Below are 27,567 nucleotides of genomic sequence, written 5' to 3'. Positions count from 1 at the left end.
GTACAGGATGATGAAACATTTTGCAGATGGATAAAGGTGATGGTTGCACAATAATGTACATGTATTCAATGCCACTGAAATGTACACATAAAATAAATAAAATGGTAAACTTTGTGTTATATAGATTTTATCACAATAAAAATCCAAAAAGGAGCCCTGGCTGGTGTAGCTCAGTGGATTGAGCACTGGCCTGCAAACCAAAGGGTTACTGGTTCAATTCCCAGTCAGGGCACATGCCTGGGTTGCAGTCCAGGTTCCCAGTTGGGGGCACTTAAGAGGCAACCACACATTAATGTTTCTCTCCCTCTCTCTCTCCCTTCCTCTCTCTCTAAAAAAATTAAATAAAATCTTTAAAAAAATTCAAAAAAGATGCTGTGGTTTGACTTAGTGATTAGAAGATTAATGGACTGTAGGGAGAAATCACTAGGAATGATTTCTCATTTGGTACCTGAACACGGCTCATTTCAGTCATACGAAGTTTGAGGAAAAAGTGTATTCAAGTAGAGTTTTTTTAAGGGTTTTGTAAAGTTATCAGTCATCATAGTGGGCTTAGAGAAATAGTTCTATGATGGAAACTTGTTATGCCAACTGTCTCTAATACAGAGAGCCTCTCTTCTGAATACTTGTTCTAAAGTGAAGTTTGTCTCTTTGAACTATGTCAAAGAAAGAGAGGAGAAATAGTTTGAAGGGAAATTTGATAGGAGTTTAAACCCTTCAATTTGCTCAAATATGAGAGAATGAAATCAAAGAGGCTAAATCAGAACAAGGAACAGGTATATGTGGGAATTTGTGGCCTTAGAATATAGATATTTAGTTTTGTCCATATGTTATATATATGCTAATTCTTTGTGCATGTATTTTAAGGCCCCCTTGGTATGTCACTTCTCTATTGTATGTGATGGTTGGCTTGTCTCTTGAATGAGGTAGGATTATGCCTCCATGTGTAGCTAAAAATTTCCTACTTAGCTCCAACCTTATTGAAAAAGGAAACAGAGATTTAATAGAGAATCTTGGAGTTAACTTCTGAATTGATTCAGGAGATTCAAAACCTTATGTCTTCTAATAACTGGATTCTGAATGTCAGGCAAGTTCTTGGCAGTCATAGAGATATCCAGCAAAATAGATGATTGACAATTCATGAATTTTAAAAATTTTGTTGAATGTTTTGAAAGGTATTGCCTATTTACAGAATGCCCTATTAAACATTGTGGCAATGAATCACCTTGTTGTTTTGTGTAAGCTCTTAGAGCATATTGTTTATAAATATATACAATTTGCATCCTATCCCTATTTGATGTTGAACAATAAATACTTTTTGGTCATGTGGAACCCAAAGAACATACTATTCTATCACCATAAGGCAGATTCATTTTCAATTGAACTCTAAGTATATTTGACGAGTTTCTTCATCTTGTTTAATATCTTTGTACTTTCAGATTTTCAAAATCATTGTTTTTATTCGCACTGATATTTAAAACACTAAGATTCACTGCTGGCAAACTACAGACTACAGCCCATGGGTCAAATCCAACCAACCACCTGTTCTGTAATAACGTTTCATTGGAACACAGCCATACTCATTCATTCTGTGTTGTGTTTGGCTGTTTTCAACCTTCAATGGCGCAGTTGAGTTGTTGCAACAAACATTGTCTGGTCAACAAAACCTCTAATACTTACTGTCTGGTCTTTTACAAAAAATGTTTGCCTATTCCTGATCTAGAGTATTATGTTGGGAACATTGCTGAGCTCTCAACTAATATCAGAAGGAAAAAAAACATTAAGATTCAAAAAGAATTATATTAAAAAATTAGACCTTCTGTTAGTTGCCACTGTAGACGATACTTTGACAATATTGATAATGCATGAATAGCCTAATACTCTTAGTGTATCTAACTTCCCCAAGGTTAGATAATGGCAAATTCAAACACTGGCCCCTCTGTTTTGTCTGGTGTGTTTCTTCTCTTCTGACACAATTAGCGATAGGTAAACTTGTAGAGTCACTTTTGTCTTCGCTGATACTAAGGAACAGTGGTACATAGATGAGTCATGAGTGATCCATGATCATTAAATATGTTTTTTGAGCCACACTGAGAATAAAAACTTCTTTTTTAAAATTAATTGAAAATGTTTACACACATATAGCCCTGGCTGGTGTGGTTCAGTGGTTTGAGCACTGGCCTCCAAACTGAAAGGTCATTGGTTCAGTTCCCAGCCAGAGCACATGCCTGGATTATGGGCTAGGTCCCCAGTAAGAGGCACTTAAGAGGCAACCATACATTGTTGTTTCTCCCCCTCTCTCCCTTCCTCTCTGTCCAAAAATAAATAAAATCTTTTTAAAAAATCTACACACATACATAACAATCTAGATTATGAAAATCTCTGAAAGTCAAAATAGCTAACAATACTTGCACACACTCTTGTATGGCAATATTTGGTTAGAACTAACTAGTGGCCCTGTCTCTGGTTTACTGTATTCTCAAGTACTTTTCCACCCAACCTGCCTCACTTAGTTTTGTCCTGTTTGGCCATCAAGGTATATTAATTTATGATCCTTGACATTGATAGAATAGAAACAAAAAAATTAAGGACTACTAACTAAAGTGTGGCCTCAGGGTTTAGAAAAGAGGTTAAGAAGTTCTTTACCAAAATTCAACTTTTCTATTCTCAATGGTAAATTAGATTGATGATATTTTCATGGCTTTGATAACTAGAATCATTTTTCATTGAGAAAAGAATGGGACTAAAGAATTCACAAAGCTTTTATTATGTTTTGCTGTGTCTTTAGAGTCGAAGTGGAAAAATTGCAGGTGGGTTTGGGATGTGCTAACAGTCCAGAAAATTAAGGCCAAAAGCTCCTTGTTGGGTTCCAAGCAGTTTCCTATAGGGCCCTTCCACTAAAAGGTATGTATTTAAGTGAGGTCAGTGGGCTGCTATCTATAGTGTTTGTGCTCCCTGAGTGAGTTAATTCTATCACAGTGGGCATTTCCAGATAAAAATAGCAGAGATGCTTGAAAAGCATTTCAGGATGTATCCTCTGAAGCCCATTAAACAGAAAAGGCATGGTATCAACATTTTTTCATGGGTTACTGACTTCTTCTGATAAATTGTTTTCTCACCTATTATGCAGCTTGGTTCCCTTCTTGAAATCTGGAAATACTTTTTTTTGCAGAAGGAAGGAAAAGGCAGAAGTATGGAGGCTGGTAACATACACGATCATTTGATTTGTTCAGACACTTCTCCCGAAAGGGCAGTAAACATGCTTAACTTATTTTATGGCTGGAGCCTTTTTATGTTTGTGCAACTCCATTCTCTGGATCTCCCTTCACACGTAATTCCACTCCATCCGGCAGAAGCCAGGTGGTGCTGCTGGGAGTGATGTTGTTGCTTCCAACAAGAGGATTTGGCTCCTGCATTTGTGGTGCTGTCAGATGTTTTACCTTCCAGAGGAAGGGATTATACGGATCAGGCACTATGCCAACATTTAATCCGCATTGTTTACATTTGGAAATACATCTCAAACTTTGGATCTCCATTTGAATGTAAGATAGACACCTAAATGAACACTTTTCTTTTATAGTGTTCTTCTTTGTTCTGATTATCCTTCTTGTGCCCCCCAAATTCCCCAAGAAAATATAACATAGAGATGAAAAAAATATATGCATCAGAATTATGCCTTAAAACAAAGATTGTTGGATTCTATATGTATCTTTTTCCAATGATGTTAATATGACACTTTGGCTTATAATTAAAAACACACTCAGTGTCACCTACATTGCCTCTGCATTTTAATTCGAGGGTTACCTGTCTGAACTCTCTGTTGGAATTCTGCCAAATGTCCATCCTTGAGACCACAACTCACATTTCCATCTCTTTTATTTCCTTTCTCAGGTATAGGCAATCATATGTTGGCCTAATATTTTCCCTTGGTATATAGCTTCTCCTGAGCATATGGGAAAAAAAGCTCCCCTATAAGGCAGTCTGTTGCCCTCTGTTTGTAGGCACTCTTAATCTATAAACTAAAAAGTTTAATTACTAGAATATGGTAGTAGCAAACACTGGATTTACAGCCTTCATAAGGCTGTTGATGGACTCCTACTTTCCCAGTTGTATGCATGTTAACCTAGATTAATCCTAGTTTCCAGGATGAGGGCAAGGGAATGTTATGATGTCACTCCTTCCCTTTTATTTCTGCTTAGAAGGGATCTGTTACCATTTTCTGCCCTTACATCATCATATATCCTCTTGGATTTGACTTTGTCTTGGAGGAAAATTTTTGAGGGCCTTCTAATCCATTCTATGTTTAGTTTATCAGGAATTAGCCAACTATGGCCCTTGGGCTAAATCTGACTCACAGTCTGTTTTAGTAAACAAAGTTTTATTGAAACACATCACACTCATTTGTTTATATATCAAGTATGGCTGATTTTCCTCTATCCTGGCTGAGTAGACTACTATAGCAGAATTACTATGTACTAAATGGATGAAACCTAAAATATTTACTTGCAAAGTAATTTGCCAAATGCTGAATTATGCATTCATTTAAGATATATTTGTTAAGTGTGTAAAATTTTACTATGTGCCGGATATATAGGATCTAAGTATAAAGGATATAATACTTTCTCTCCAAGAGCTAACAGTCTTGTGGGAGAGACAGACACTTCAGTAATAGCTTAACCACAGAATAAATGCTCTAAAAGTGAATTTAGTAGCCAATGAGTTTAGAATAAGGAATACATAACTGTGCTGGAGGGCCAGAAGAGGTGGTTTAGAAGAGGGCTTCATGAAGAGGCAGTCTTTGAAGAAGAGAACTTATCCAGGTAGAGGATAGGAGCCCCAGGCCATGTTTCTTGCAGAAGGAGAAACGTGAGCAAAGTTGCAGATGAAGTTGAGACTATGACTACTTTGGGAAATAGTCAGTTTGGCTGAAGCCAAAATTCTGAAGGACTGTCACCAGCTAAAAAGCTTGTACTTTGTGGAGCTATTAGAGTTTTTAAAATAGTGCAGTGAAGAACAGAGTAAGGGGAAAAGCTAGAAGCTGGTTTATCTTGCTTGTGTAGATACTTATGGAAATCCTCTTCAGATCCAACTTTCTGTTCTCTAGCTTGGATATAGTCTTATCTATTTGCTTGAAAAATTATTTTCTTTGGAAAAAGCAAGGGGGAAAAGCTTTCAGTCAGGTGAAATCATTATTATCCCACTTCAAGTTGGTATTTGGGGGAGGGGTTTTCTTTTGGGAGGCTTTTTTTTTTTTTTTACTCTTTGTTGTAAGAAGAGGGCAAGTATCACTTTCTGTTTACCCCCAGTAAGAACCTGTGCATGGTGGAGAATCCTAACAATTCTTATTTATTACAAGACACAAGAAGACTGTTCACTGGAAGCATTAGGTCAGGTGGCAGGGATGCTTACATTCAGTGCCCATTCCCTAGTGTCCATCAGAGCTTTTTGATACTTGAAATGAACTGCTTTTCACATGGCAGTAGGAATTGATCAAGATGAATGAAAAGAATGTTTTCTTTGCTATGAAAACTCCTCTGACTCTGTTAAATTAAAATATATTATTAAAACTTTTCCTATCTTTCAAATGGCATGTGAAAACCCGAGAAGCCAAATCCTAAGGAGAAGAAACCAGAAGCCAAGGAGGCTGATGCTGGTGGCAAGGTTAAGAAGGGTAACATCAAGGCCAAGACACCTAAGAAGGGGAAGCCCCATTGTGGCTAAAACCCTGTACTATTCAGAGGAATTGACAGATACTCTTGGTCAGCGATGTGATCCCAAAAGGCCATGTACAAGAGGAAGTATTCAGCAGCTGAATCCAGGATTGAAAAGAGAAAGGAGAAAGTTCTTGCCACTGCTACAAAACCAGTCAGTGGCAACAAGAATGGTGGTACCTGAGTGGTTAAACTTCGCAATGTGCCTAGATATTATCCTACTGAAGATGTGCCTCAAAAGCAGTTTAACCACCACAAGAAACCCTTCAGCCAGCATGTCAGAGAATTATAGCCAGAGTCACTCCTGGGACCATTCTGGTCATCCTCACTGGGTGCTACAGAGCCAAGAGGGTGGTTTTCCTCAAGTATCTGAGCAGTGTCTTGCTACTTGTGACTGGATCTCTGTCCCTTAATTGAGGTCTCTGCATAGAACACACAGAAATTTTTGTTTCCTCCTCCACCAAAATTTGTATCAGTGGTGTGAAAACCCCCAAACATCTTACTTCAAGAAGCTGTGCAAGCCAAGACACCAGGAGGGGGAGAATTTTGACACAGAGAAAGAGAAATACAAGATTACAGAGCAGCACAAGGCTGATCAGAAAGCAGTGGACTTGCAAATTCTGCTAAAAATAAAACTTTCCCTCAATTCTAGGGCTGCTTCCGCTCTGTTTGCTTTCACACATGGGCTTTATTCTCACAAAATTGTGTTCTAAATTTCTTACAAAGAGCCTAATTAAATAACCGATCTGTTAAAAATAAAATATATTATTAATTAGTAGATAACACTAATGGAGATTAGTCAATTTATTTTCCTTGATCAGAAATGATGTTTTTAAACTTCTCACTGTGGTATTTATCTTTGTTCAACTTCAAATCCCTCTTTGAAGTCTTAAAGAAAAATGTTGCTCTCACACATCAAAGCTCAGAAATAGTCTTCCAAATCCCTGATCAATTGGGTTATCCAAAGGGTGACAATAACTAGCATTCACAAAACCTTTCAGAATGGAAAGCGCCTTTAACGTGCTAGATGATCTCATTTTACTTTCAAAACCTTGTGAGGTGGATGCTCCCATGACCGGCTCACAAGCTGAAAATGGAAGTTTCATGACATTAACTGTAAGGGGCAGAGTTCAGACTCAAAATGCTGACTTCAACGTCTGTGCGTTTTAAATTCTTCTGAACTGATTTTTCCCCCTGCTGAAGTAATGCACAGATGTAACCAATGGTATCAGAAACAATGGCTCCTTGCCATTAGAATCAGTCAGACAGGAAGGGTAGCTTTCTCAGATGAAGCCCTATTGTCCACCTGTGCTCCTGTGCTCACTCAGGCAGAATTTTACCTCTTTCAGGCTACAGCGAACTTTGCAGGCCAAACAGTCCACATCAGAGAGCACACAGTTTCTAAACCAAGGCCAGCATTCAAATGCACATAATCTGTCCTACCCTGCCCCCTGCCTTCCTTTCTCCCCCTCTTCCCCAGTCCTCTTTTTTGTTGTTGTTGTTTTTGAACATTGGGCTCTATCTCTATTCTTGCCCCATCTTGGTAATCATGGGTATTTCGTTACTTAAATGACCCCTGTGGTCTTGCTTTATCAATTTAATGATTGCAATTAATCCAAGTAACATTTTTGAGCACCTAGGATGTGTTCAAAACTCTGCAAAGTATCCCACCTAGTGTAAAAGGGTAGGCTTATTGTAGACATTTGATATTTAGAAAATTGGCATCTTAGCTGCTATTCTTGGTCCTGGACTCCCCTGGACTCTCTTGGTCTGTTGAGGCCCATGCCCCCATGCAGTAGGGTTGGTGATCATATCCTTGGAAAGACGTGATGAAGGCTTGGTGTTGATAGTTGCCATTGAAGAAGGGCTTCTCCGGTAATGTATGGGTCAAAAGTTTGAATAAACCTTAGAAATGATCTTCTAAGTCTAATGAGCATTCTTTGGCCTTACTGAAGGAGAACATGGTTGTGTGGAAGAGATACACATGAAAATACTCTCTTTCTGTCTTTCCTCATTGGTTCTTCCCTCCTGAATGGCTAGCTCAGTGGTTTTTAGGTGCTCCATTATACATTAATGTTAATCTGTGATTACATTTTTCAAGTCTTGGCAAAATAAGAAAAAATGTTTTAAATTTTTTTTCAGGAAATTATGGTGGTGACAATGACAGTTTGAAAAGAAAGTAATTGCTTGGCAAAATAAAGTTTTGCAATCTTTTGTAGGTTCATTACACTTTTTGGATACTTTTCCTGGCTCACGAAATACCACCATCTGGGCGCTGCTCTTGCAGCTTGCCAGGGTTTAGACTCACTGAATTGGACAGTTGTTTGGACCCTTGAGTTCAGGGCCTAGACAGAGGCTATAATGACCATTTTTCTTCTTTGCAGACTTGAGTCTATTACTTTCAAAAGCATAACTTGATTATTGTGAAGGATGCCATGAATGGTACAGGGAGTGTTGTGGATTGAGATGCCAGGTGATGCCATTTACACGATAGTCGATTTTAGGCCTATGTACATGGCATCTGTGGAATTGCCCAATGCTGTGCAGTGCCCAGCTTTCCCAGCCTTATGTGGCAGTTTTGACATTGTTTGGGTCACTGTGGCCATAATGTGACTTCCATCTCCCCTGTAGTTAGCTGCGTCTTGCCTCAGGCTCTGTTCATTCCCGCCTTGTACTTACTGATGTCTTCTAGGGCCACCTTATTCCTATGACTTATTGAGAATCCAGTGTTTGTTCTTCATTAAAAGTTGACTTGAGGCTTTACAGCCAGGAAGAGGAGATACTGAACTGCAGTATTGTATGTGGTAATCACACAGCATATTTTCTAACAGTGTTTAAAGGAGGCAGGATTGAGAGTGAAAAGAACTTGGCCTGAGAATTGCTAACTGTGTGATCTTGCACTCGATACTTAACTTCTTTAGAGTTCATTTATTCATGTGGAATGGAGGTAATAAAGTGTACTTTGTAATTGTTTTTCTTTGGGTAGAAATTAATAAAGATAATGGATGTAGACTGTTTGAAGCAGGGTCTAGCACATACTAGCAGCATACACTAGCTGCCTTCAAAATGAAACTTCTCATCTCCTTCTCATCTTTTTATCTTCTTCTTCAAGCTCTGTTATTGATACATTAAGGACTGCAGTGTCTTCTTGGTAGATTGACTCTGTTGTCACTTGTAGTGACCCTCTCTGCACCTGGTAGTTTTCTTTTCTCTGAAGCTCACTTCATCTGGTATTAGTATAGCTATGCAGCTGTCTGTTAACTGGTGTTTCCATGATTATGTTATATATACATATATCATATATGTATATGTACATATATCTTTGCTATAATATTATGTCTATCTTTGCTACTATATTATATACATATATCTTTGCTAATATATTATTATATTTAAAATGAGTTTCTTATAGATAGCGTAGAGTTGGATAATTAAGAAGCCTATTCTGTTGATTTTTGTTTTAATTGATATATTTAAGCCCTTTATATTTAATGTAATTTTTGATATGTTAAGTTTTAAGTCATCTGTCACTTTGTTTTTTTTGTTCTCTTTGTTTTATGTTTCTTTCTCCCCTTTTCTACCTTACCTGGGGGTTACTTGAATATATTTTGAGTTACATTTTACTTTGTTTGCAGTTTTTTAAAAATTATATATCTTCATAGAATGTTTTTTTTGATTTATGCAACTTCATTGAAGAAAAATAAATCAATTACTAGCAGAGCTATTAGTTGATCACTCATTTATTGACAACTTGCATCATTTATTCAGTGTTATATTACACTGTCTTGGAAGATAGATAAATAGCTCCAAGCCTCCTAACAATTTAAATAAAAATTGGAAAATGTTCGAGAGCCTATTTTGAAACACAAAGCGCATTTGACTTCCAATTTTCATTCTCTGTAGAACAAGAGCAGGTCATTTCTTTACTGACATGCATAAAATGCATCACATTTTCTGTTCTGTTGATGCTATAAATTCAATACCAATTCTCTAGCCACATCAGTTATCAGCCTAAAGTGTATTATGTAACCTCAGATCTCTAACAGTGGAAGGCTTAATCAAGGATGGATGCTGCTAGAGTAATGTTGCTTCCTTTGCTGCAGCAACCGAGCATCCATCTCCCTCCCCTTCAGATGACTTCTTCAGCCTGTAAGCGCAGTGAGGAATGGTTTTAGTCCCGTAACCAAGGTAGAGCGGAGACATTGGCTTCATAATACACATGCTCCAGTTAAAAAAAATTCTAAATCTGGGGCAAGTGTTCTCTTGTAACTACTTTACAGTTTCTAAAAGCAGTTATTGCCCTTACCTGCATGGCTCAGGTGATTGAGTGCCATCCCACAAAGTGAAAGGTAGCTGACCAGGGACCGGACTGGCTACGGGAGGTAGTGGGCTGATGTTTCTCTCTCACATCAATGTTTCTCACCTGCTCTTTCTCCCTCCCTCCTCCCTCTCTAAAAGTAAATAAATAAATAAATAAAATCTTAAAAACATTTTAAAAATTAAAAACAATTATTATCCAAAGCTGGAAGAACTTAGGTCTTCTCTGATGAACATGTGGATATGTGGAGGGAGGTAAACAAAAAATAAGATGACATCTGATAGGGGACCAGCCAGATAAGAAAATTAAAAAAGGAACAGTAATTTAGAGTTCATTCCAGCTCTGATGCAGGTTGTTCGGACTCGAAGGCAGCATCACCTGGCATGCTTCCGAGTGTGTTCCCGAGATATTCTGGTGCTCTGATCTCCGGCACTGGAGGGCATCTGGGTTTGGATCGCATAGCAGTGAACAAGTGGATAAAAGAAGTTCAGAAAGCCTTAAAGCAGGAGACCACTATGATTTTAGAATAACGAGACAAATTCTGTCATTGCTGTGAATATTTAGACAATAAGTTCTTGTTGTAGATGCAACTGTGGGTGGCTTTAAGGGGCAGTGTGCAGGGAAATGAATTGTCAAAGAGAATCCGCTGCCTCAATGTGGGCCGTCGTTAGGCCCGATAAGCCGGGCTTGCCCATGAGTCATTAGGATTTTTGAAAATAGTTTTCAGGGTGCTTTCTCTAGAGATGACCTTATATTCTCCTCTAAAGACATACTAATTTATATGCCTGAAGTTCAAGTTGAGATACTCTAAATCAGCTTTACATTGCCCTGCCCTCCCACTGAGTTATGGGGAGAGAGGAGTACACATTAGTGAGACTTCTAAGTCTTCTTGAAGTAACTGTGTAAATTGAATATGTATTTTAAATTATAGAAATAAAATGTTAAAAATTGGAATTTCTTACCACTACCTGCCATTACCCTTTTTACGTGCTTTATTTTTACTATTGATCTACACATACAATTATAGAGATTCTTCTTATTATCTTAATACGTTTTTTATTTGATTAATTTATAGTGCTCGAGAGCCTGAGCATGGTGGGTTTATTGACCAAATTTTAGAAACTGTGGCAGCTCTGGAAACAGGATTTGTTTTTCCCTGAACAATCTGTTTAGAGTAAGAAGAAACTTCTCTTGAATTGTGTTGTAATTATTTCTTTGCTTTTAAAAGTATTGCCGCCCACTATGTCTTCCTAAACAAATAGTTCTGTTTTGCATGATTTTGAACTTAATATAAGTGCAAACATACATTTTTATTCTTTTGTATTTTGCTGCTTTTGCTTAATATTATGGTTGTAAAACTCATTCATGGGGTTTTGAGAAGATATAAGTAAACAGGTTAATTATCTGTAATCTAGCAGAAAAATTGGAAGAAGGCTTGAGTAGAAATTTCAAAAAGGAAAAAACTTACATGGCCAGAATTATATTAAAAAGTGCACAGCCTCATTAGCAACAAAGAACATTCAAATCAACAACCACTAGACAATCCTACCATTCATCTGTCAGATTTGAAAAAAATGAAAACTTTGACAACACTTCACATTGGTGAGAATGGAGAACAGTAAGAATTTTCAGACACTGCAGGTGGGAGCAAAATTTATAGTACAACCAGTTTTGAAAACTCTCTGGCACCATGATGGGCAAGACCCCAGTGCTCCATTCTTATCTACATGGTATAGAGACTCCATGACACAAGTGAATGAGGACTCTTGTAAAGAATACGCATAGCTTTTGTCCATGGACAAAGACTAGGGGGACGGTGGGAATGGGAGGGAGGTGGGGAGGGATGGGTGGGTGGGCTGGAATGGGAGTAAAGGACAGAAAACTGTACTTGAACAATGATTAAAATTAAAAAAAAAAAGAATATGTATAGCAAGATTATTCACAGTTACTCCAAACTAGAAGGGACTGGATAAATCAATTATAGTAGATTCATAAAATATGTTATATACAGTAACAAAAATAAGCACAGCGACATTCACTTTGTATTTCAGTGAATCAGCTTTGTCTCTTATCTATCTCATTAGTTTTTGACTATGTCTAGCGACACTTTGGGAGTTTCCTAAACTATCACAATCTATAGGAATGTCCCTTTTTGCATATTAGCATAAATATGGTGAATTGTCATTTCTTATTCAAATAAAATCTAAATGGTGTGTGGCATTTTTTTTCCAGCTCAAAGAACAAAACAAAGTTGAAATGTGTGCTGCCCTCAACAGGTCCGCCCAGTGCAGTCCTACCCCTCACACAGCACAGTCTCTATCTTTTGAAAAAAGCCCATTGGGAAATTCCAGAAAACAAAATAGCAGCTCAGATCAAGGTGGCAGAGAGAATGCAACCCAAAGGAAAAAATGCTGTTTGCTGTTTATTTGGAGAATCTGTATATACCTGGGAACAATTTGAAAATAAACTGTTGTTCACAAATTTGTGACTGGGAGTAAAAGCTGGTGGATGAATTTTGCAATCTTTTAGTCTCTTTCTTTTTTTAATCCATGAAAAATTAAGGAGGAATGGGAAAAAGGTAAGGGCTCCAAAGCTACGCCTACAAAGTTCTCGCAGAGCCCTAAGCACTCTACATGTAGTTTAGATGTAGGAGATTTCATTCAAAGCTTTTGGAAAGTAATCTGATCTTAAACCACAGCTCCCTTTAGCATCGCTTTATAACTGCTCAAACAGCAGTTTGTGTTCTCAGGGATGGTTTTATGTAACTAGGCACTGCAGGTCTGGCAAAGCTTTGACACGGTGCCTCTTTAAGTCAGTTCTAACTTATCAGCAGTGGGATAGCAATAGCAGCCATTGACTCACCTGCTTTTGATAGCATTTGCTAAGTCTTCCAGGCATAAATGCCAGGCTTAAGTGGCAGCATACCAGGATTGCATGTACATTGAAGACTTTCAATTATATTTCCAAGGGAGAAGTTGGCATTCAAACTCAAGCTTCCTTTTGCCTCCAGGTATAAAATCACTGCAGTGCAGAATAAATGTGTCAGGATGGCTGCTGGAGGGGAGGAAACCCAGACTATTAAATGAAGATTCATAGAAATGTCTACTAGGGCACACCCCAAAGGCTGTCTGCCTAGTCTTACTTCTGCTTTGGTTGATTCAAGATCCACCCCAGAGCCGGGTGGACTGAGGCGTCTGTAGGTAATCCAGCTTCATTTAGTGTTCTCCTTCTAGAATGGAGAGTTTAACCTCAATTTACCAAGTGTGATCCTGATCACTGTGGATAAGCCTCCTGCCATCTGGACCAAGGTTACATCAATTCTGAATGCTTGTCTGTATTGCATTAGCAGCCAGCGTGCCCTGGTCAGCCACTGGGTCTCTAGTTTTCCCATCTGTAAAATGAAAGAATTAGACTAAATGGCTCTTACATCTAGATTGATTAACTTTGACCTCAGCTTGTCTTTTGACATGATGCCCTTTACCTTGTGCCTTGCCAAGATTTTTACATTCAGGCTGGAAACTGTCAGCTTAGCAAAATATCCTCAAGAGCAAATATGTACTCTAATATTCAGCCTGTTCCTGGCTAAGCACTGTCGTTTTCTGAGGACCCAGCAAGGCTTGTTCTAGAGCCTGTCCTGAATATTGACAAAGACAGCTAACATGGAAAATTATATACAATGTTAGTTTACAATAATTTTAAGGTCAAGTGTCCTTAACTTCAGGCCCATGGACTCCACAAACATGTGTATATGCGTGTGCATGCATCCTCATTGTCCTTATGAAAAGGAAAGTGTCCAATGCTTTTTCTTTTTGATTGTTGTTCAATTACAGTTGTCCCCATTTTTTCCCTACCACTCTCCCCTGCTCCCCCCACCCCCTACCTCCCATATCTAACTCTCCCCAGCCTTGTCTTTGTCCATGGGTCTTTTACATGTTCCTTGCCTTCACCCTTCCCCTTCTTTTCCCCATTATCCCCCTCCCCCCTTCTCTCTGGTCACCGTCAGTTTGTTCTTTATCTCCATGTCTCTGGTTCTATTTTGCTCACTTGTTTGTTTTGTTGATTAGGTTCCACTTACAGGTGAGATCATATGGTATTTATCTTTCACTGCCTGGCTTATTTCATTTAGCCTAATACTCTCCAGTTCCATCCAAGCTGTCAAGAAGGGCGGGAGTTTCTTCTTTCTTTCTGCTGCATAGTATTCCATTGAGTAAGTGTACCATAGTTTTTTGATCCACTCATTTACTGATGGGCACGTAAGTAGTTCCCAACAATGCTTTCATCAGTTTCTTTACTCAAAGACTTGAGAACCTCTGATTTGAGGTGTGAGTTTCTTGCATATTAAGAAATGCACACATTCGGGAAAAACGTGGCCAGTGCACTTACACATTGAACATGTGGCTGTATGTGGTAAGCAAACATCTCCCTATTTTTTTCTTCGGAAACTTCAACATTTGAATTTGAATGCAGGACATCACAAGCAAACACCTCCATGACTGCCCCTATTTCCCACCAATGTTGGCTTCTATCTCCATTCCTCTCCCTCTCCCTGTCTTCCTCACATCCTTCTTCCTCTTCCTCGCCGGTTCTTTTATTTTCTTTCTCCTCTTCCTCCCCTTTCAGTTTTTTCTCTTATCTCTTTAGTGTCAAATAAGTTTAGGGCAGAAATTATACCTTCTTTACAATTGTATTCTCAGCTTCTAGGACAATTCCTGGCATATGGTAGTTACTAAAAAAAAAGTCTTTTTGCATGAACATATGAGCGAAGCATCCAGAATTGCTATTGTTCTTATTCTTTTCAATTGTAAGGCAGTCAGGTTGGATCTAGGGAAGTGTGGAAAGTATCATTCGGGAAGAGTTCTGGGTCATATGTAGATCAGAAAAGATTCACTGAAAGTAATGCATCTTCTCACATATGAACAAGACCCCAGGGTTTTGAGATGTTTCTTGTGGTAGCCAGTTTTCAAGATGACCTCCAGTTGATTTCTGTCTGGTATTCACACCCTCTTATAGTCTCCTCCACATTGTACCTGGGTAGGTCTCCTAGATCAATAGCATGTGGTAGAAATGACGGCATGCCACTCCTAAGACTAAGTTATAAAAAATACAGTTTCTCTCTGATGATCTTTCATTCTCTCCTGCTGATCACTGCTTGCTCTGGTAAAAGCCCCAGAGAGACCCCCATGAGGAACCGATGCATCATCTTAATAGCCACACGAATGAGCTAGGATGCTCCGGACCCAGTCAAGCCTTACAAGATGCAGCTGGAACCTGAGAGACCCTGAGCTGAAATCACCCAACTAAGCCTTTCCTAGATTATTGACAGTCAGAAACTGTAACATTATGAACATTTGTTGTTCTAAAGTGCTAAGTTTGGTGTAGTCTGTTATGTAACGATAGATAACTAATATAGTTGTTCTATGACACCTTTGGGTGGTGTTAGACAGAGTTAGTGAGCTGGTATTAACATAAGTTTTTACTTTTTGTTTTGCTAATTAATATACAGGTTGGGACAGACATAGCTCTGGCAGCTGGGTTATGACCTTGGGGAAATAACTTTCCTCTTTGGAATTCCTTTTTATCATACATATAGTGAAGAAATTGACATTCTAGCACTGTATAATTTCTCTGTAGAGAACTGAGCAAGTTCTATAACTCCTAATGATGCCAGAGTCAAATCGTTCCTAAGGAGAACATTTCTTTGCCTCTAATTAACTACAGATACATTAACTTACCCACTAACATAAAATCTACTTATTTATAATCTAAGGATATTAACCTCCTTAAAGGCAGGACTATCCTGTGCACTGCTATAACTGCTCTTCTAGTCCAGTAATTGATGTGGGCACTATTGAGTAGTTAAATGTTGGAAACCTGAATTGCTGGAGAAGAGTAGCGTCGACCCTCCTGGGTAGGACATCCATTGATATTGACTGTGAATCACAAGGCTGGGTGAATGTGCTTTGAGAACTACCCTTGAGAGTCCAATAAATTTTGCTGGTATTTTTGACAGGCAGAATCATCCTGGTGAACAATAGAAGAAGGGGGAAAAAAGGGAAATTACAACTGGGTTGATTACATCCTTTTGTGAATTTGAGTGGCTTGATTCTTTATCCTATTTATCTCTGTGTTTTTATCTCTATCTGTGTCTGAATTTATATCTATTTATGGACCTCTCCTCTATCTCTAGATATCTGTAGCTATCTTGATTGATATAATTATTGTGGGGGATTTCCTCTAATCTTTAGCAGGCAATCTTCATTACATGGATATCTGTTCCTGTGCTACGTTTTAGGAAACTTTTGCACAGTGAAGCATCTATCTACTACTTACATATAAACAAATCAAAATGAACATAACTAGCAACATCATTTTTTTAAACTTGGAAAGCCTTATCAATAAATGATATTGTTATCATGGAGGGTGTGTAGTGTAGATGCATTTTCTGCCAGCTATACATTAGACTCTCGCAAGGGCAAGGGAAATTGAAACTGTCTTTCTAATGGATCATAAATCTTGGAAATGATTTGAATTCATGGATTAAATGTCAACTTCGAAGGCATTTGCTGATTTATTTTGGATCTTAAAAGAAAGAACATTTCTCTGACAAATCAAATTAGTGCATTTTCATATTCTGCATTGTACTTTTCCATAATAATAATATTCTGCAAAGGAATAATAAGATAATGTAGATAATTTTTCCTATTAGAATATTTTTATTATTATTAAGCTTCACTCTGCTAATTAGAAAACTCTTGGAGATTAAGAATAGGAAGATAAGTGTTGTACTAAAATGTAGATGATGATTAAAAGTAGTGGACTGCATAGCAGAAATACCAAATGTTTTTTATGTTAGTTAATAAATGGCTAACTCAGCTGTATCAATGTGACTGGGGTAAAATCCAAATTCCTGTGTAATTTACTTCACATTCCTCCCCCCTACTTATACCATTCTTAAGAAAAAAAAAGAAGAAAGAAATGGTGAATCCTTTCCTGATTAAAAATAACTTTGGCAACTTCAACATGTCTCTCCTTGCCTAAGCCCAAGTTAAGAACATTCTATAAAAACAAGCAGCTTCCCTTTTTATCTGGGGGATTGTTCCAAGTACTGCCTCCCATCCTTTAATTAGAAATCTTGAACTCAGAAAGAGTCCCTGGTCTATGTTCTGCTGCTTCACATATTTATACCGTCTCTTCCCTGAATCTCTGCAGACTGACAGCATTTTCTGACTTGCAGCCAGCTTCCTCTTTCCCAAGGGTGTTCTTCGGATTTCACCTTCCTTGACTCCTGTTTGGCATCCCAAGGAAAAGTGATGGGCTCTCTATGCTTGACACCAAGGCACCTCTGTCCAAGCCAGAGCCCAGAGCTTCTCTCTCCAGCTTAGATTAGAGAAAAGGTCAAGCTGTTGTGGTTTGTTCCATGGCCTGATGGCCACGATGTCATTTTAAGGGAGACTTAGGGCATGACACACATTTCCAGAGTAGCTGACATTTCAGTGGCAGTCCAAGTCTTTGTGATTACATATTGTCAAGGTTGTTAGTTTTTATAACATGATCTTAGGCTCATGAAGTTCGGTGCTCTGTAGGGTTTTAAAGAGGTGGATTGTGTCTAAAATTGGTTGTAAAATACCACATTGAACTATATGATACTTGGCCCTTTGGCCACACTCTCATGGGTAATAGAGGTATAATAAGCTGTCTACCCTTCAGTAGAATTCTCTAGCACTGATGCACCCAGAGGGAGTGGTTTCTGTAGCTCTTCCCGTCCTCATTTTCCAGTGCATTTCAACTCTCATGTATATGATCCCTTGGTTTTATTCTTCTACCTGCCTTTTTGTAGAGGGCACATGATACTCCATCTTCATCAATCCAGAATAACACAGCCAAGTCAGGCTTATAATTATTGGCTTGCAATTGGGTTATATATTTTATTATCCTTGATACCTATGTTCATTCCCAGATCTTTAGGAAACTGTGTGCATTATCTGCTTGGTTTGCCAAATTTCCTGTGCGCCTGTGCTGTCATACCATCTCTCTGTTGTTTGACATTTTGTCGACAAGACTCTATTACCTAGCATTTATCCTCCACTGTGGTGCAAGCTGACTGCTTTTCAAACTATTTCTTGCATCTAGATTCTTCTTCCTCAGTGTGTCTTTGCCTCTACCACTGGTGCCTTCATTCATTTAAAACTTGTGTTTGAGCACCTACTACATCCCAGGCACCATTCTAGGTTCTGGGAACAGAGCAGTGAACAAGACAGATGAAACCGCATTTCGCTGTTTCATGGAACTTGCATTTCGCTGGCAGCTGTGACTCTTTCCACCCATTCGATAGAACTCCAGCTCCTGTGCCTTTTCCCCGCTGTGTGTGTCCCAAGTGTTTTGAGCCCATGAGACTCTTTCTCTTCCACAAAAGACATTAAGTTCAGGTTCCTCTGTCTGCCACCAGATGCAGGGAACGTGTTTCTGGTGTCCCACTTTATTGATTTGAAGGACACTTTCTTGGTAGATACATTAGAATAAGAGGAGAAATGATAGTGAGGGTCTTTAGTATGGTTAGTCCTTTTCTTCAGCTACGTTATGGGTTGAAGAACACTTGTGTGGGCTGCCCTCGGCCCTCAACACTATTTATTACAAATGTAACCTTTGATCTCCAAAAGAAAATGGACAAGCAGAGTGTTGAAACCCAAGGTTGTTCATAAGACGTTTTTTTGTGCAATGATTCAAGATTGTAATGATTACCTTGAAGCTCTTTAAGATTCAGAAATGGTCTCTGAATTATCAAAGAATGATTACCTGTTCCTTAATCTATTTTTTAGATTTATTTTTCCATATTCTATTTCTTTGAAGAGTGATAATCTATACTATACAGGGCAGATATAATAACCCAATTGATTTCTTCACTCCCCAGTAAAACCTGTATCATTTGACCAGATGAGATAACAGAGAGTTTACTATGCTCAGGAGCCTCCTTGGTGAAATAGAAACCTATGATTCTAGGTTACCTTTGAAGCCTGGAAAAAGTAACAGAGATGAATTGTTTCATCTCTTTGACCAAGCAGCCTCTCGAGAAAAAAAAAACACTTTTTGAAAAACGAGATAAAATGGTGTCTAGTGAGTCATAATTTCGGGTTAGTGCAAGCTCAAAGCACACAGGAGGGCCTGCTTTGTGTGTTTCAATTAGCAGCAAGCCTTCATGGGGCTCCTCCAGTTGTCTGAGAGCGGCCCAATTATCTGCTACCGAATCTGTTTCATGGCTTTGTAGGACCACACAGAGAGGAAAAGAGGCACTGAAAGTTACAAAGGAGGTACGGCCAGCTTAAGAGGAGTACCCTGGGCATTATGGAAAGCCACCACCTCCTGAGTTCAAAGCCACTCGTGTCTTCCCTCTGCCTTTTCATTTCTCTCTCTGTTTTGACTATGGAAATGTGTGCAGAGAATGTTCTTTAGGGGACCACGGACTCGATGAATGAATACAGGCTGAACTTCAGGAACTTCTTTGTTTTGCTCAGCTTTCCTAGGCAAAGGCTTTGAAGAGAACCAAAAGAAGAAGTGGGTGGCAGGGGCTGCAATCTGTTTTACTTAGACTACTGCAACGCTCTCTGTGTTTCTCTTATAGTCTGGTGTGTAATCTGAAACAGAGTTTCAAATCTTGTATTTGGGCATTAGATTTGGATAAAAGGAGCTGTGGTTCTTCTACAGAAGCATTAGATCTAGACTCAAGCTCTGATTAATTTCACTTCTAAAAATTTATTCTACAGCAATAAGGCTGATGAGGATTAAGACTTATGTGTAAATACTGCCAGAGGTTGAAATAGAGTGCAAAGGTTAAGTGTTTGCTCAGGCTGGAACCAGAATGTCCAAGTTTAAATCCTAGATCTGTAATTTATTAAATACGTGACCTTGAGCAAATTATTTAACTTCTTTTTTGTCAGTTTCCTCAGTTTTTAAAGGAAGAATAACCCCTGTGTCTATTTCATAGAACTGTTGTAAATATTAAATTAATTTAGGGTTATCAATTGCCTAGCACAATGTGTGCTATATATAAGCACTATAATAAATATTAGCTAGTATACGATAATAATAATTATAATTATTAATATTTTGTGATTTACCATCACATTGTTTAGAATGGAAAATTGAAATGACATAAATATTCATTGGTAAGAAACTAATTAAAGAAGCCATTATGGTTTCATATAATATGAGCTATTAACAATGATATTTTCTCAGAGGACTTGTTAATGACACGGCAAATATTTCTCAATGGTGAAACAGGTTACAAAGATTATGCATAGGACCATTTTCCCTGTTAAAAATATTGTGTGGATACATGCAGAAAAAGGACAGAAAACACACACACAGTGTTAGCCACTGGGTCACAGCTGCTTTCTCTTTTCCTTTGGAGCTACATTTTCTATTATGAACAAGCATCCCATTGGCAGAGAAAAGCATATGTACTTTATTAAAGCAAGAATCAGTTGGTTTCAGTAACCTAATCATTCTGTTTATAAAATGGGAGTAAAAGTGAGGGGCATATCAGAGGATGATTTTCACTAAGTTTTTCGAACATTGCCTCTCACTCTGGCTTGCCCGGACCACCCGACGGGATTACCCCAACAACTGCATCCAGTGCATTCTCCTGCCTCATTTGCTTCACGTCATTTCTTCCGCTCTGAAATTAACTTATTTATTTGCATGTTTTCTTCTCTTTATTTTTTTCTCTCCGGAATGAAAACTCCATATCTGGGAGACCTTATTGGTTTTGTTCACAGCTGACGTCCTTAGAATATCGCCTGACAGCTCAGGTATTTAGTGACTAATTGTTGAGTGAGTAATGAATATCAATAAGTTTTGGAATGTGATCCAGAAAATGGTAACTATTGCTATTAGAGGGAGAAATATATTTCACTCCAAATGCCTAAAAAAATAAACTAAATCAAAGGCTTGTCTCTAGTTAATGAGCATGTAAATGTCCCATCAAGAGCTAACACTTATATAGGTTTAGTAGATACCCGGCCTCAGTTTGCAAGCTTAATTAAAATCGCTGTGTAGTTGTATCAGTTATCTTATTTAATTGTCACACTAATACTATGAGGTCTTCTATTGCCATGTTTTACAAATTATTCTGACAATTTTGCAGATCGTATACATGAGGCCCAGAGAGGTTAAATAACTTGTTCCAGTTCACACAACTAAGAGCACAGACCTGGGTTTGACACCAGGGCAGTCCGACTCTCTGCTGCCACAACATAATACTAATGCTAAGGAACTCTAAAAACTATCTGTAAATGGAATTATGTCGCATTCGTGTATGCCAATCAAATACCTGGTGTTAGGTTGACTTGTTTGGTAATTTCAAAAGAGAAACAGGAGTTTTATACATTGAAAATTTGAAAAACTGAAAAAAATCAATAAAACAAATAATTCTATAGTATTTCATGCTTAAAAGCAGCTTTCATATACTTTATTTCATTTTATTGACCCCCCAAATATCTTGAAGCTCATCTTGGAAAGAAATAATATACCCAAAGTTTAATGGGCTAACTATGTAAAGGAAATTTAAAAATCAATAGAAACATTACTGCGAGTCTAAAGAGAAAAAAATTGGGAATAGAAATTCAAACAAAAAATAAGAATGCAAATAACTTTTAAAATACATTAAGAAATGTTTATGTTTACTATTAGTCAAACAAAGCAAATTAATACAGTACTGCAATAACATTGTCAAAAAATTGCTAAACATTATAAAAGACTTTATGGCAACTAGTTGGTCTTATTATTTTAGGAATCTTAAAATATCCATCCTTTCCTTCATTAGTTCTTCTTCCAGGTAATAATCAGAGGTGTGGAAGGTATTTCTGTTCATCTGAGAGTAATTTATAACTATTAAAAAAGAAAGAGAACTCTTTTTTTTAAAATATTTTATTTATTTATTTTTAGAGAGGGAATGGAGGGAGAAAGAGAGAGAGAGAGAAACATCAATGTGCGGTTGCTGGGGGCCGTGGCCTGCAACCCAGGCATGTACCCTGACTGGGAATTGAACCTGCGATACTTTGGTTCGCAGCCTGTGCTCAATCCACTGAGCTACGCCAGCCAGGGCTTGAAAGAGAGCTCTTGACCTACAAAATAACAGGGGCATAATTCAATAAATAATTGTACATGTTTTTAAAGATATTTTTAATCTTCTATAATAGTGCCCATGATTAAATGCCTTATAAAGAAAAATACAGGGGCCTAAATACTAAAATCATATTAAAATGCATATGAATGCCTAGAAAAAAACATTGGTATGACTTTGCATCAAAATGACCACCTTAGTTTCTTCTAAATATGAGATTTGAGTTCTTTTATTTTTCTTTATGTTTTTTCCCTGTTTTCTATAGCTCTGGACTACAATAAAAAAAAAATTAAGCATTCTTAGAAATAAACACACAGCCCTAAAAGACTGTGTAAGGACTTAGTGATTTGCCTCAGCACAAAGCCCATTTTAACAATAACAGTGTGTCAAGCAGTGGAACTTTTGCAAATACAAATTTGGAGATGTCAGACCTTGAGTTGCTCTTTCATTAAAATTTAGTAATTCAGGCCCCAAAAATGACAGTCAAATTCCAGCATTCCAAAAGCACTCAAATTTTATGTAAATGTTACATGGAAAATAAATGACCATGAACAAAGAAATGAAGTTTTGCTGGAATCTGCAGAGTGTTATCATGCAGTCTTGTTAGATACCAGCTAGCCACTATAAAGGGGGGGGGGGAACCCTTTCAGTCTATTATTAGGCCTTCTTTCTGCCTCATTGCCTTTTTGAAGGTTTGTTGCTTTTATGCTTATAGTTTTAACTACTATTGTCACCTCTTCTCTGCCAAAAATGAACGCCCCATTTCTACATGATTTCATCCTGTGGCTTCCGTTTTTCTTAACTGTGCAGCTCACATGTCGAGCACGTGAGCGGTGTCCCGCTCATCTCCACAAGGGCGGCTTGCTTTCTTCCTGTTCTCTAAGGTACTGGCTTTTCCTTTTCTGTTTTTTTTTTTTTTTCCTTCTTAAATCATTTGTGTTTATCCCTTCTTTCAATAGTTATTACTATGTTAAAAGTGATTTGGTGGTCAAGGTAGGGAAAAGAAGGTCCTGATTTTGTCCATTTTTCTATCAGGATAATTAGGTTACACTCTGGTAACACAGAACACCCAAATCTCAGTAGCTTGAAAACAACAAGGGTTTGTTCTTGCTTAATTAGATCTCATCTCTATTGCTGATAAACAAGTGCTTCTGCTTATATCATCTTTAAGATGTATACTGAGATTCAGGGGATGGAACAGCCACCATTTGGGATATTGCTACTTCCTCCTGCATAAGGAAAATAAAGTCATGGGTCATTTCACACCAGCAATTTCATGCTTTGACGTTGAAGTGACACTCTGCACTTCTCTTCGTACCTCATTGGGTAGAACTAGTCCCATGATTCTGTCCAGATACTGGGGAGGATGTCAGGAATAGCCCAGCAATAGACAGCTGGGAATAATTAGGAAAGAAAATCAATAGCAACTATACTTCTACCCCTGAAATAAATATTGTTGAGACTTTGCTTTTGGTGGTTCTTGCACGTTGGTTGCCTCTAATTAATTAAGCCTATGCATGTCAGAGTTCAGCTGAATCAAGCAACTTTTTTGATCATATCGGGTGCAAGGGACACACAACTGAGTATAATGAAGTTCTAAGTTTCAGGGAAGATCCAGTCTAGTGGGGAAGGGAGACACAAAGCTGCATGGCTGTAAAGCTGTGTATGTTAAGTGCTGTGAAACAGGTAAGAGCTGAATTGTGTGGAGTTACACAGTGCTGTGGAATCCATACGAACCCATTCATGAGCATAATATAGTGACTGCTGTTTTATACCACTAAGTTTGGGTTGGTTTTTGAGGCAGCAAATTTCATTGTAATTTTTCTGAATGATATATACTTCTTTATTCTTTCTTTAAGGCATGTATGTATAAAATACTCAGACTAGCAAACAAATTATAATATGAAATTGCCGAGTGCTCTAATTACACAATCCAAACCATCTTTGAATCTGGTTCCCCTATCCACTTATAAAATATATGCATATTTTTATATAAAGGGCATATAAATTGTGTTAAAACGAGCATTTCTCTGAATATTTACATTAGGCATTTAGAAGAGCATATGACAATCTTACAGGGCACTATGTACATCAATAGTTTTCCAAACTTCTTTGAACTTGTAACACCAATTACATACATGTACACCTATACTAATACATTGAGTAAATTATAAAATTTGTAAAACAGAAAATAGATAAATGAGATAAAACTAGTCATTCTGACTGAAAATTTTGCTCGACACCACAACAAAACACCTTGCCAACCTGTTGACATGCCCACACCTCACTTAGAGGATTGCTGAAGTGGACCACGGATGGAGGAGGATGTCCAAGTCCATTTGCATGTACTTGTGAAATGGTACAAAAATGTCACTTATCTGCTTGGGCTCATTGTTGGTTCCATCCTCACATTTATACTTATATTGACTTTTGTGATAATCACATCCATTATTTTACAAACTTAGCCTTCAAGACAGAATAATGAATGGATCATTGACTGAACTGTGGTCAATAAGCTATTATAATTTCCCCTAATACAGCAATATCGAAGAGTCCCAGTTTGATGGAAGCTTATAGTTGCTGAATAATGATAAAAAATGGATATGCATAATAATGAAGACACTGAGACAACCTAAAAAAAAGTTTAGTAATTGGAAGGTAAAGGTATAAAAAAGTCATAAAAGGAGAAAATTATTTTCAAGGTTGTTATTTTAGAATTTGGCTAACGGTGCTATATATTTTTGATATGTGAACTAGATTTTTAATTCAGCCAACATTTATTTCATGTTTACTGTATGCCAGATATGGAGGATGTTTTCTCTGATATTATTTAACTTCCCAGATTTGGGTATCTCTAGTCTCTCTTATCAGAACTCACATATCGGTAAGATATTTTTACGCAAATGAAATGAGAAGGATATGTTACATCTTAAGAAAAATCATGATGTTGTGACCGGGGTCAGAAAATGATGGCCTACCTACTTGTCTGTTTTTCTAAATAAAGTTGTATTGTAACACAGTTTATTTGTTGACATATTATTTTGCTTTGTGGTACAATACTTGAGCTGAGTAGTTGCAATGGAGAAAGTATGGCCTGCACAGTCTACAATATTTACTATCTGGTCCTTTACAAAAAACACCCTTGACCCCTAGTTTAAGAAATACACTAAACCTACTTCTTTATCTCACTTAAATTTGCAAGTAGTCAGAGCAGAATCTTAAAAAATGTTATTTTAAAAGAGGTGGCTCTAGTCATTTGCAAAGGAAATTAGTGCCTTTCACCTAGAAACTGATACTTAAAATTTGTCAGTGATTGGGTATTATTAACACAGTCAAGCAAATTAGTACCTCATACCTGGAATATATCAGGTTGGAAAGAAAAGAAACTGAGAATATGAAATAGTTAATTTGTAGTTAAAAATTATTTGACTATTGGCTTCTTTCCCTTTTACTTAGAATTTTAGGCCTTTGAGCACTTTTGAAATTATTTAGAGGAGAGGACCATCCTTCTTCCTTTCTGGGAGAATAGCTGCAATTTTCTCATCTCGAGTTCTTCTTGGCTGGTGTTCCCCACCAGGCAATGCCTGCTGGGGGTGGAGTGACTCATCATGAGTGGGCCAGATTGCCAGGAGATAGAATGGGTTGGGTTGGGATGAGGTGGTTTAAACAAGCATGATCTGGGCTGTGTGTGAAGAATTTAGCCAAGTTAAGTATCAGAGCTGCAGCAATGAACCCCCAAAACTTAAGACATATTTTTACATAATAGAGGCAATGTTAGGATTCAGAATCAGAGAAAATAAGGACAACCTTAAGAAATGGAGTGAGCACATAGGTAGTTGAAATGAGACACTTCTGGATGACATAATGTAGTGGCCCTGGTGGCTTCTTTTGGGGGGTGGTTTGGCTACAAAGTGGTGGCAGAATGGCTTTGCCATTCTGTTGCTATTCTTCCAAAACATCAGCCAGCTCCCTTAGTTGTTGGTAATGAAGCTTTGCTAGAGCAGATTGCACTTAAATGCCCGTGCAGTCTGACCACCCAGAGGAAGAAGCCCTTTCAGATGATGCCTGGAACAGAGAAGCTACTCAAAATATGTTCACTAGATAAACACAGATGATGTAACATTAAATAATCCACATGAACATAGTTTAATAAAGTTTTTTTCAGTTATCCTCTAAAGAATAGCATTGTATAAATGTAAATTATACAAATGTAAACCATACAAATACATATACGCAAAAATCAGTCTATATTTCTAACAAGTAGATTATTCTAGCCCAGCTTAATTCCTGGCTATTTTTATGCCTACTATATTCAGGGGGCAATCAAGTCATATATTTTTTTCTGAAATGCAAATTTATTACAGCACTAATCCAGCAAGGGATGAAGGCTGATACACCTTAAAACCAGTTATTGCTTTACTTTTTTAGCTAATTCATGTTAGTCCACTCCCATCATAGAGTCACACCTATTATGAAGAAAATAAAGATTTCTGGATGATACTTTCTTCCCCCACTGCATGGAGTATTATTCTGTTCTAAGTGGCATGTGTATTGTCCTGTGCAGAGCAGGCAGTAGAGAACTTCAGCGGCACAAACACTGCCTTGTGGTCCCTGAAGTATGGCTGTAGTCCACTCTTCTAGCCCACCTTATCAAATTCTGGCCTCCTTATCTCTGAGTTGAACTTTTAGCCTGAGCCAGTACCTCCCAAGAAACCAAAGATCTCCCTTTCCCAGGATGACAGGGCCTTAGCCTCAGACCATAGAATTTACAGTGTCAGGAAAACCTAATTCTGAATTATCTCCTTCTTCCTATCTCATTTACAAATATGACCTTCAAGTAATTTATTCAAAATGTCCTTAATCTGGAAGGAAAAAAATTATTCGGCGGGGGGGGGGGCAATGTTAGTTTTGCCAATACTTATTGTATAACTCTTGAGAAAGCACTAAGTTTTAGGTGACTGTTATTGTTTTTTCTCACCAGAGGACATTTTTTCAATGCTTTTACCCTGGAGAGGTCATGGCCAACCTGAGAGATACAAACAAACTCTTTTCTTAAATATTGTTACATATATCAGGTGCATAGGTTCAAGGTCATGACTAGCTTGAACACTATGGCTTAATATTAGTCATGTACAAATGTGTATGTACCCAATATATGTAATAATATTTAAGGAAAAGTGTGTTTGTGTCTCTCAGATCAGCTGGGACCTCTGCAAAGAGAGAAGGGAGAGAGGAAGGGAGAAACATTGATTAGTTACCTCCTGTATGTGCCTGGGCCAGGGATCGTTCGCACCAGGACTGGGGATTGAACTGGCAACAGAGGCATGCGCCCTGTCCAGGAATTGAACCTGCAACCCTTCCCTTTCCCTTATGGAACGTTGCTCCAAGCAACTCAACCACACAGGCCAGCTAAGTGAATGGGT

The 27,567-nt window shown here is 37.9% G+C and overlaps 1 long non-coding RNA gene across 1 annotated transcript; it reads right to left on the bottom strand.

Annotated features, from left to right (window-relative positions):
* Window positions 1–20,399: 20,399 nt before the first annotated feature.
* Window positions 20,400–27,282, bottom strand: LOC118501533. Its single transcript, XR_004904154.1, has 3 exons — window positions 27,171–27,282; window positions 25,071–25,072; window positions 20,400–20,411 (listed from the first exon to the last, which is right to left on the bottom strand). It is a non-coding gene; the product is annotated as an uncharacterized LOC118501533 (long non-coding RNA).
* Window positions 27,283–27,567: the final 285 nt, after the last annotated feature.

Source organism: Phyllostomus discolor, chromosome 7 (assembly GCF_004126475.2).
Source record: "Phyllostomus discolor isolate MPI-MPIP mPhyDis1 chromosome 7, mPhyDis1.pri.v3, whole genome shotgun sequence".
In the NCBI taxonomy this organism is placed as follows: Eukaryota; Metazoa; Chordata; class Mammalia; order Chiroptera; family Phyllostomidae; genus Phyllostomus; species Phyllostomus discolor.
This window is presented reverse-complemented; position numbering and strand designations above follow the sequence as displayed.